Genomic DNA, 12,623 nt, shown 5'->3' with positions numbered 1-12,623 from the left:
AATTATTTTGACACCATATGTAGAACCTTTGCGATAAAATTTATCAACACGAGGATTTTCAATAATGAGAAAAACAGTCATGCATTCAAGAAATTAAACTCTGTGAAGTCTTAGTTATTATCTAAGAAAAACATTGCATTTGTTCAATTTTTAAAAACCCCTGAGAAGAGTTTAGGTAACACTGCCAATCCTCCTGTGCCAGGAGCAAGAAGGGAGGGGTTTCAGATGAATGAATGGATGAATGAATAAATAAACGACGTTAAGAACTAGAAGAAGTAACAAGGATTTGACTCCACTCTGGAGCTTGGCAGTTTTTACTAGATAAACCAATGCTACACGACCAAGCTTTAGAACATCACTTATATTGTTCCTGAAACTAATTTATTACGATTCTCCATGGCATGGCTTTAAGCTGCTGAAGATGAAAAATGTGCTCTATGGAGAGTCATCCCCTGATGCTTGGGGGTGGTGGGTTGGGGGGGCCGGGGGTTGGACAACAATGAGAAGAAAGGCTCAGGATAATTTTTCAGGGAAAGGTTCTCAGTAGATACAATGTTCCATTTCGCTAGTTAGTGGTTAGGGGGAAATTATACACATATATATTTATGTTGCATCTGCTCTTTCAACCTAAAACTAAATACACAAAATGTGGCGTCAAAAAACCCTTTACTTCACTTTCCTATTAAATGTCTCGTTTAGCCTGTACTTTTCCTTTTCGCTTTGGTACTTAAGCTTTTTTACATCATTCCCCCCAACCCCCATCCCCCACCTCCACTCTCGCGCTTCCCTACGCCACCAGGATTGTCTTGATAAGAACTCCAGGTTCTCCCACGAACCGTTCTGATACTATTAATTAAAAGCAGTGGCCTCAGGCAGAGGGCTCAGGAAGTAGGGAGGGCGCGGGCCGGAGCGCACAACCTCGGGGAAAAGGTCTTTATAATTTCAGCATCCAGAGACCCTATTTCCGAGGGCAACTCCGCGCCCATATCCTGGTACATGAAACCACCAAACGCGAACGGGAAGTGTCCTCTTCCTGCCTAGGTGCTGCTGGGGCCACTGCCACCCCTGCTGACCGGATTCAGAGCCCGATTTTTCGCGACCGCGGTGGCACCCACGCCGGAATCGCTACCTCCCCGCGCGGGCTCAGTCAGTGGGGATTACCGCCCACCCTTACCCCAGTTTACACGCGGGGGCGGGGGGGAAAGGAAGAAAATTAAAAACTCATGCCGTTCCCCTCCCATTCTTTTCTAGATTTGGTCACAGCTCGGTGACACCTTCAAAGCCACTCGTATAGAAAGGACCGCGGGCGGGACGCGGCCACCGGGACTCAGGTTAAATTTAGTCTATAGCTGAGCTAATCGCTCCTCCAACTCACCCAGTGGACCAGTATTTGACCCAGGGGGCGAAACAACGGATAAAGCAGCCTCCGCCAGAATTTCAAAAACTCCCTGGAGGCCACTGAATGTTTTATGCATCAGAAGGGAAGGCTGGGATTCCGGTCACTGTGGCTAGCAGGGGGGAGGGTTCGGCCAGCGGGGTGAGGGTGGGGGCGGAGGCGGTTTCAGCCTTAAGCCATCCAGGCCTCGGGTTTATGGCCCGGGGCTGCTTCTGGCCGCGGCTCTCTACCTTGTTGCCCCGGCTTCTTTCAAAAAAGCAGAGGTTTTTTGCTCCCTGGCGCAGCCCAAAGCGAGGGCACAGACTGTCGGAGCTCTAAAGCTGCCGACTGGAGCCCCTGGGAAGGGGGATGCGAGGCCATTTCATCTTCTCCGACCTGCACCGTAGCCTCCAACGAGATCCGTCCTCGCTGGGCCTGGAGCAATAGCGGACTGTAACTGGCACCCCGGGATTTTGGTACCCTCCTCTACTGTTTGATTTGTCGGGCTTTCCACGGGGCGTCCACTTCTTAAAGACTTAAATTTAACACGGTGAAACAAGAACAAAAAATATCAGTAGAACAGACCGATTGAACATGGCACGGGGATTGATTAGTCCTATCATCACTGTGCAGACTCTAAAAAGAAAAGAAACAAGTCCATACACTTGGCATGACCCCATTTGGTGGCCAGACATTTGAAAACACTAAAGCTGCAGGCGTGGCCTTCAGGACTGGCCACCTAGTTGGCCCCACATTGACCCAGATAAAAATTAGTCTTTATTTTGCACTCAAGTCACAGATCAGAAGCACCCAGAGTAAGTTCAGATTAAGGAAGGCCACAGGAATGTTCCCAGACTCCGTTACCTGTTAATAAAAATGCAAAACCAAGATTTCAAATTGCGAGTCTGAATTGAAACTACTCTGCGTATGTTACGCATTTTGCTGAGACACCGTGAAAATCGAACACACTTAATAATTCTCCATGTCAAGGTACGGTTCTTGTACCAAATAGGCAAACTACTAGGCTGGATCTCTTCTCTTCCCACCCCCCTCTTTGTAGATTTCCTGCTGAAGTATTGATTGCCAAGGTCTCTACAAGATTTGCAAACTTTTACAGTCATTTATGGTGCATGCAATAAAAACAGGTGATATGAGCATGCTAGTTCAAGGTGTAATGCAAAGATGTATTCGGTGCCCTTGGCAACTATCTGTGAGACCTGTTTGTCTTTGCAGAACCCGCCCTTCACTGCAATGAATCCCTCTGTAACAAAGATTGGCCCTTTACATTTCCAGGGCCTTGGCCCCTCAGTGGAAAGGCACACACGTTTCAAGTAGAAAATTCAGTTATTTCAGCTGTATTTCAAGCCAGGAAAAAAAAAAAAAAAAAAAAGAAAAAGAAAGAAAGAAAAACTTTAAACAAAACGGTGAGAAACAAGGAAAAAAGAACTATTTAAAACTCCCCAATTTCCTACTCTCATTTTTTCATAAAGAAAACAAAGTAAATCTATGAACTCTTTACAATGTATTCTCTCACTGCCCCTTGCAATTGGGCAACAGGGATCTTTCCACTGTGAGAAAATAAGAGAACTGAGATTACACAGAAACTACACCACATTTTGGATTGTATGTGTCCAAAGGAGAAAGGAAAAAGACGGAAAATGAGTGTATTGTGTGAAAATACTTAAAAGCCTTATTAGAAACCCTATCTTCCTTTATCAGTTTTACCAGTCCTTTTTTTGTTTGTTTGTTTTTTAGGATCTATGTAGAGACTGGGGGAAGGGGCTGAAGATAAAATGATTCGTTTCTAAAATTTTGTGCTTTGAACAAAATTAGTTTTCTCATCTAGTGCTGCAAATAAGAATGGGTGACAAAATAAGTTCAAGAGATCTATTGTACAACACGGAGGCCATACTTAAGGACAAGGTATTGTACTTTTAAAAAATGCCAAGAGGGTGGATATTAAGTATTCCCCTCACAAAAATGATGACTATGTGAGGCAATGCATTTGTTAATTAGCTAGACTTAACAATTCCACAATGTTTGTATACTTCAACACATTATGTTGTATATAATAAACACATACAATGTTATATGTCAATTAAAAAATAAATGAATTTAAAAATAAAATAAATAGGGTATTTGCAGTACTCCATAAACCCTTCCAGTCACTACCATCTTCTGAAGGTAGCCACTATCCTGACTTCTAACCCAATTAATTTTGACTATTTTTGAACTTTACATGAGTGCAATTATAATGTGCTTAAAAAAAAAAAAAGGTGACACAGTTCCTGAAAAGCATTCAGAATCCTATACCTGCCATCTAGTGGGCATAAGAGAAAATGCTGATTCTAGGCATCCTCTGAGTTTAGTTGTTTTCTTACTTACAAACCAAAGCAAGTATAAGAAATGAAAGAAAAATGTAAAATTATAGCTAAAGGGAAAGAAACACACTATTACACTAGGGAGCATTATAACATAATCATTCAATTTATTTCATTTCCTTTTGTGTGTATTAATCATTAAGGTTATTGATCTTCACTCAGATCATCAATTTATTATAATACTAGTTTTCCTTCTAAATATCTTCATATAAATTTTATGCTATTTGCCTTTTTTTGGATTAAATTCGCTGTCAGCTTTGGATCCAGTTGATAAGCAAATTTCAAAAATTCAAAAAACAGCTAAGAGGTATCTACTTCCTGTTTGGACTCTGAAAATATGCACACAAAGCCATCTCTCATTTCCTCAAAAAGAAAGAGAAAACAAGGATGAAAAGGAGAAGGAACAGCAGCAGCAGCAAAGAAAGATGGAGTTGATTATACTCATACACTCACATGCTTGCTTTTGGTACCTTGCTATGAGTTTTATACTCCTTCAAAATTAGACCTCATCAAATACAGTCGGCCCTTTCTATCCATGGGTTCTGCATCCCTGGATTCAACACAGAGAGGATCGAATATATATTTGTTTAAGACAGGGTCTCCCTCTGACGCCCAGGCTGGAATGCAGTGGTGCATCTTGGCTCATCGAAACCTTTGTCTCCTAGGCTCAAACAATCCTACCATCTCAGCCTCCCAAGCAGTTGGGACTACAGGCATGAACCACAATGTCCAGCTAAATTTTGTGTTTTTAGTAGATGCTGGGTTTCACCATGATTGCCTAGGCTAGTCTTGAATTGCTGAGCTCAAGCAATCCAACCATCTTGACCTCACAAAGTGCTGGTGGCATGAGCCATCGCACTCGGCAGAAAATGTTTGGGAAAAAAAAAATGAATGGTTGCATCTGTACTGAACATTTACAAACTTTTTTTGTTGTCACTATTCCCTAAACAATACAACTATTTATATAATATTTACATTAAATTAGGTGTTATAAGTAATCTAGAGATGATTTAAAGTATACTGGAGGATGTATTAATAATTAGGTGATATACAAATACTACACTTTTTTTTTTTTTTTTGAGACAGAGTCTTGCTCTGTCACCAGGCTGGAATGCAGTGGCATGATCTCAGCTCACGGCAACCTCCGCCTCCCGGGTTCAAGTGATTCTTCTGCCTTAGCCTCCTGAGTAGCTGGGATTACAGGCATGGGCCACCACGCCCAGCTAATTTTTGTATTTTTAGTAGAGATGGGGTTTCACCATGTTGGCCAGGATGGTCTCGATCTCGTGACCTTGTGATCCACCCGCCTCTGCCTCTCAAAGTGCTGGGATTACAGGCCTGATCCACTGCACCCGGCCTACACCATTTTACATTAGAGATGAACATTCTTGGATCTTTGCATCTTCAGGAAGTCCTGGAAGCAATCACCCATGGATACCCAGGGACAACCTCATCAAAAACAAGTAAAAGTCTACTTGGTAGGGCAACTGAAAACTATTTTTTGTTGAAGTTCACATTATAAAATATTTAGCATATGTAGAAGGTTTACTGAATGAAATAACCATTAAAAAATCATCACTATATTTTAATGATAGCTGACATTTTTTATTTTAAGGGTGCTTTTAATATGCCAGGATTGTTTTATGGGATTTTAATTAAAGACATTGAGTACTTACAACAACCCTAGAAGATCTGTATAGTAAACATGATTTTACTGGTGATCGCGGAAGCTGAGGAATCAGGAAGTCATGAAGCTGGTAGGTCAGAGCTGATATGGTTCCAGAGCCGAGGGTGGCATGCATCTTCCATGTCATACTGCCTCCCATAAACAAAAGAGGCAAAAAGACATCACTGCAATTCAAGTTATAGGCTAAAAGAGTCTGAGGGACAGAGCAAGACTCCATCTCAAAAAAATAATAAATATTAAAAAAATAAAAGAGATACAAGATACATCCAAAAGGAGCATTTGCTTGAAGGCACATGGTCTGTAATATATCAGACATCCAAATGAAAAGAAAAAAAAATCAGTTAATTAACACTAATTATAAAAATCAAGTACTGAGAAAAATATATGTAAAAAGCAAAAAATATATTCACTCATCTCATCTATTTAGTATAATTTTTGACCACTATCATTCAAACCTTTATTGTAGATTGATTCCACAGTCTATGCCCCTCTGTACTTTAATTTCAAGTCATGAAGTTACCAATGCTACTGCAAACGGTTCTTGAAAAGCCCTCCAACATACTGCCAAAAATTTGTCCCTGAACTTAGCTGGCCTCGTCATCTCAATTATTTTTCCACTTTGCCTCATTCTAATTTCCAATTTTATTTTATTTACAAAACAAAATGTAAGTGTGTTCTGAACATATTTTTCTATTATCTAATTACAGAAAATATTATCCTCTTTTCAGGACAGTGACTGTATAAACCTGAGCTGGTTAAACGTATTCAAATTCCTCAATAATTGTGTCATGAGAGCAAGACTTCTCTTCTGGAAGCATATTGCTCATTTTAGAAACTGTAGGTGAATGATCAATCTATGACACAATATGTTTTTGTTTTGTTGCAATCCACAATATTTGAAATATTAACGATGACTAATTAAGTAGCACTGTAGCATGTAGGTATTAATTTACGAGTAGTGAATGCTTTCAAAAGCTGACAGCAGCTGGCGCGGGATTCCTGCCATGGTTTAACACAGGAGAAGCCACTAGTTCTGCCTTCCTGATGTCTTACGTGCCTCCAATCAAGATCAGACAGCAGATAAAAAACTGAAACTACAGCAGTCAGGCCCTTTGTATCTCTCTTGTGTATCCATGTAGATCTAAGTGCACCTTCCCCTTCTCAGGAGGACATATTGAGGCTCTCACAAGAAGAGGAGATTCAACTCCTGTTTAAGGTTAATCCGTCCACCTGTGTTCTTGATTCCATCCCTTCCTGCCTATGTCTGGCCTTGTTCTATCAATTACAGTATTTCTTTTTCTTATATCTTCACACTCTCCCCCTCCAGTGGTTTCTTCCCTGCAGGCTATAAGTAGGTTCAAGTCTTATCAACAAACAAAAATATTTTTAAAAAGCAAAAGCAAAATTTCCTCTCTACTCTGTCTCCTTCTGGTGTTGCCCTATTTTTTTGTCCTTTGCAGCCGAGATTCACTAGCCAAGTCGACTTATGGTCTCCTTATCAACACCTTTCATTCCCTCTTCCACCCACCATAATCCGGCTTTAGCTGGTTCCACTCCAGGGACTCTGCTCTCAGAAAGGGCCTTAGTGGCCTCCTGATTGGTAAATCCAATAAGGACATGCTCAATTCTTATATTAAGCTCACCAGAGTCTATGTCTAACCCTCTTAGCATTCTTTTATCTGTATTTCTTAACACTTTGCTCCAACCATCCTATAACAACTGCTGTTTCCTAAGATTCTTCCTTTACACTTTTTTCTTCTGACTTTTCCTGGGAAATCCCATGCACTCTAGTAGTTTTTCCTACCACAACATTGGCTATTGATTCCCTAAATTACACTCAAACCCAGATCTTCCCTCTAAGTATCAGTATTATAACAACTTTGGCTTATCTCTCATCTTCCGTGTCTTCTATACCTTTTACAGGCACTTTAAACTCAGTATTTTCTAAATTTATCTTATCCCCAAATATTCCTTTTCTTTGGATTAATGGAACCGTTATCCAGTTGACAAAGCCAGCAAAATAGGAACCGTCAGTGACTCCACCTTCTTTAATACCTTCAGTTGGTATTTGCATTCATTCATTCCAGCGGATTAAAGATTTTCTTTTTCTCATACAACAAAAAGTCTGGAGATTGTGTAGTCCTGACCTGGTAGGGCAGCTAAACTGCCATCAGGGCTCAATTGCTTTCTATTTTCCTGTCCTACCATTCTTAGAGTGGGACTTTTATCTCATGGTTGAAATATGCTTCCTTTATTTTATCTGTATTCCAGGGAAGAAGGAGGAGGAAAAGCAAAGGGCCAAAGGACCATTCCAACTAAAAGAATTGTCTCCCTTTAGACGGCTCCACTACCAGACACCAATTAGCAATGTATGTGTATGCTTCATTGGCCAGAGCTGGATCAAGAAGATACTATTTGTAGCCATAGATAACAGGAAGGTTATCTTCAGTAACCAGACTGCCAAACCAAATACATTTGGGATTTTGTTGATATGTATTAATACATTGAATTTTGCAGTTTAACAAGCCACCTCAGAATATAGTTGCTTAAAACAATGATAATATTATATCTCACAATTCTTTGGGTTGGTGGGGCAGTTCTGTGACAGCTCGACTGAATAATTTGCAATGGCCTTAAACTCTTGTCTAAGACTTCAGCTGGGATGGCTGGGCCTTCCTCTTTCCCTATATGACCATTCCTGATCCAGGAAGATATGACTTCTCATGGTAGTCTCAGCATTCCTAAAAAAAAGGAAGAGAAGACAAGCTCCAATACACTAGTACTTTTTAAGCATCATTTAATATTATGTTTGTTAACGTCCCATTGATTACAGCCAATGACATGGCTAATCCAAAGTTCAAGTAGAGAGAGAGGTATTACTTCATGATGGGAGGATGGCAAACTCACAATACTTATAGGAAAGGGGGAAATTTATAGTTACTTTTTCCCAAGTCTACTACAGTAAGGAGGTATAGGAGAATAGATATTATGTAGGCAAAACCAATGGCTGTCTCATCTTTTATATTTTACTATCTTTTAACCTATTAATATCTTAATTAATAATACTTAAAGAAAACCTGTGCATTCTAGGCATGGCATCCCTGTAACTTTCTAATTTCCAAATCAGTGATTGTTAAATTTTCTTAGATTTAGGTCACTTGGAAAACCTGATCAAAGTTATGGTATATTATGGACTGAATGTCCATATGTACCTCCAAATTCATATGTTGAATCTTCAGCCCTTAACCTGACTGTATTTGGAGATGTGGCCCCTAAGGAAGTAATTAAGGGTAAATGAGGTCATAAGGGTGGGTTTTAATCTGATAAGATTACTGGCATTGTAGGAAAGAGACACCAGAGAGCTCCCCATCTCTTCTTTTGTGCGTACACACTGACGAAAGACCACGTGAGTGAGGGGATAGTGAGAAAGCAGCCATTTGCAAGCCTGGAGGAGAACCACCGCTGGAAATCCAGCTGGAACCTTGATCTTGGACTTTGAGTCTCCAGAACTGTGAGAATGTAAATTTCTGTTATTTAGGGCACCCAGCATTTTGTTATAGCAAATCAAACAGACTAATACAACTACCTTTTATCTAATTAAAAGTCTTTACGTTAAGTTTGTGTGTGTGTGTTAAAATTGCAGCTGGGATTTCAGTCTCCCGAGTGGTTCCTGATAGATGCAGGAGAGAGTGGTGAGAAGGAAAGAGGAGGGATTTATCTATGAGTTCCCTTCTAACTATTGTTTCCTATTGTCCAGGTTCTCAATGCCCAGAGTTTAGCTCATGGAGCCTTTGGATAAGCTATATTACTCCGGTCTAACAGTGATGGGAAGAATTAGAATTTCAGTAGTTATCTCAGGAGGCAGAACTGCTCCTGTATCAACTGGAATAAGTCCCATTTATACTTGGTTGCCTCAGTGGTGACCGGGTGGAGCCCCGGCAGAGTTAGGCACCATGGTGGTGGCAAGGATTTGATCCAGATAGTGGATGCTCCATCAGCCTGGGCTACAAAAGTGGACACAGAATGGAGTAGGTCTCCAGCTGCTCTACTAGGGATATTTATGTAAATAAAAAATTCCTTGTTTTTTAAGCTGAAATTTGTGAATATGCTTGATAATGTAATATAAGCTAACCAAATTAAACTGAAACAGAAATTCATACCAGAAGTGGGGTGCTAATTACAGAGAAACAAAAACCTTATTAAGTATGTGGCAATAGTTAAAGGGCTGGGCATACATAGGTGGTGAGAAAACTGGTTTCAAAAACTGAAATCCATAAAATGTGTCAGTGAAGCATCTGGCAGACTGTTCATTGCATTAGCTTGGAAGTCAGGTTATATACCTAGTTAACTTGAGCTCCAGGAAACATGCTCTGAAAATAGATGTTGGTAACAATGTTTGTTGTTGTTGGCTATGTTTGGCAAGATATTATAAGAAAAAATGATTTTGCTGATTTATACACGTAAGTGAAAGAGAATAAAGAAATTTAGGAAAATTGTAGTTGGAAGATTAAAATATTTCTTAACTCTAACAAGTAAAAGGTAAACATAGCTCACCCAGCACATGGCAGGTAGAGAGGACATCATCCTGGTTGATAAGTGGAGTACAGGTCGTCCCTAGCACAAGGTGGCAGAATAATTGCCAAAGATTTCAACAGAGGTGACCTCAGAAATTGTTCCAGTGAGGGTGGGGGCAGGGGATGTTGTGGAAGGTATGATAATGATATCATTTGGCATCATTTGAAAAGAATATGTATTTGGAAAAATATGAGGGTAGCAATGCTGAGTCCATTGATTACTGTTAAATTATATTAACCCTGCCGAAGAATAATGAGGGAATAAGGGCTGTTAACCAGCAGTAAATACCTAGCTGTGAAAGCCAGAGAGTTTCTGTCTCAGTTTACAAAAATGCCATTATACTTGAAGTGGTAGGGAAGACACAGTTAAGGTTACACTAAAGACCTGGTTGTCAGAATAACAGAACTCCTGAGGTATTTGAATGCTCAGCCATGGCATGTCTGCTATATGAAAGTTAAGGCCCTGGTAAGGAACATTTCAAATCCTGAATCATGGTATACAGCCAACCAGATGAAGTGACCATAAGAATGTTGTCTCTGTAACTTCCCTGGGTCTTCTGGGGGTACAGAAGTGATTCATTCTTCCTTAGTCAGAGCTAGCATTTCCTCTGTGCCAGAAGATGCTGCAGAAACCTGTGTCATTCAAGGGAACAGATGGCTCCCTCTCCCCTTAGAAGCTGCTCACTTTCTGGCCTGCATGCCAAGTTGATAACTAGGGTTATCTCCCAGCATAACCCACACAACATTGTATGTAACTAGGGTTATGAGAGCAGGACCATTACTATGGGTTCTACATGACTATGGGGTCTATGCATGACTCAGAGTCAACCAGCTTCACTGAAATCTGGATCAGCCTTCCAAGGGTATAACTGGGGCTGGGCACAGCAGCTCATGCCTTTGGGAGGCTGAGGCAAGCAGATTGCTTGAGGTCAGGAGTTTGAGACCAGCCTGGCCAACATGGCGAAATCCCATTTCTACTAAAAATACAAAAATTAACTGGGCATGGTGGCACATGCCTGTAATCCCAGCTAGTTGGCAGGCTGAGGCACAGGAATCACTTGAACCCAGGAAGCAAAGGTTGCAGTGAGCCAAGGTCATGCTACTGCACTCCAGCCTGTGCAACAGAGTGAGACTCCATCTCAAAAAAAAAACAAAAAACAAAAACAAAGGTATAATTGAAGTACCACATTGGAGAAAACACTTGAAAGGGTGGGACACCATCTTTCAGGATGGGTATATTTATTAAATCAAACACCTCTACATGGCCTGTGTCCACAAGAGAAAAGATACCTGGATCCAGGAATCAAGAGACGGAAGCAAAAGTGGCCTCTATAACCATTGCTCTCAGTGACACAGTGGGAAACACTGTACTTCTTGTTCCCACAAACTCTGGGCCCTGCAGTTTTAGAAGTCCTAGTCCCCAGAGGAATGTGATCTTAAAGGGAACACATCAAGGTTGCCATTGAACTATAAGTTATAGCTGTTATCAGAGCACTTTGGATTCCATGTGTCCAGGGGCCAGCAGACAAAAGAATCACCATACTGAGCAATTTCTGATGAGCAGGAAGAGGTAGGGGTTCTTGTAGACAAGTAAATGCCAAGACGGTAGCTGAAAATGAGGGGAATTTGAATGAATGGTGGAGGAGAGGATGAGTGCTATCTCTAGGATCAACCACAACAACAGAGACTGTTGTTCATCTCACTAACCTCCCTCTTCTGGGTTCCAAACAGGAAGAGGGATCCCCAGGAAGTGTGGAGGAGCTGCTCCCTGAACCTGTGTGAATATGTCTAAATGACACAATGGGTGGATTGTGGTGGCCATAAGTACATGTCTTGCAGACCTCCAAAGACAGGGAGCTTCACTAACCGATCTGCTGCACTTTGACCTCCCTCATCAAGCCTGCCCCAGTGGCACATTTCCCACAAGTTTCGCACTGGTGGTGACTGAGTGCACCAGGGACACAAACGCAGTCCCATTTCTACTAAGGCAGGCTCATTTGGGATAAGGGATTACTCTAACGTCTGACTTTGGCTCCAGAAACCCCTGGTGGCCTTGTTGGACCTTCTTTTGACTGTGTAGCCATTGAGGATTCTTCTACCCCACCTTCCTGTCCTCTCTCCTTCACTTAGGGTCAGGTTTACGTCATGCCTTGATGTCTCTCCCAGCTTCACCTGGCTCCTTCTCTATTTTTTTCTCACAAGTGTTTCTCATAACAAAATAATTGCATGTTTACTCCCATCTTGGGCATCTGCATCTTGGAGGAACTGAATGAACGTGCTGTTCTGGGGTTAGAAGACCCTTGCAGAATCTGATCAGCAGGATTTTAGAATTGCTATAGAACAGAGACTGCTGCATGATGGCCATTCATCACTTTTCTACATGGGAATGTTTTTAGTGGATAAACTGTCCTTTTCCATCATTTATTATTAGGAGAAGAGTAACTTGCCCTTTTTCCACGGTTATTTGAATTAGGAGGTGCTACATCCAAAGATGTTATAAAGACTATTCCACATTATCCTAACTTTAAATAATATAATGCTTCACCCAAAAAATGTGGAGTTTGGGCTCAGTGCCATGTTGGTTGGGACTTCTGTTTTATTTTCAC

This window comes from Pongo abelii, chromosome 7 (assembly GCF_028885655.2).
Source record: "Pongo abelii isolate AG06213 chromosome 7, NHGRI_mPonAbe1-v2.0_pri, whole genome shotgun sequence".
Lineage (NCBI taxonomy): Eukaryota > Metazoa > Chordata > Mammalia > Primates > Hominidae > Pongo > Pongo abelii.
Note: the sequence above shows the minus strand (reverse complement) of the source record.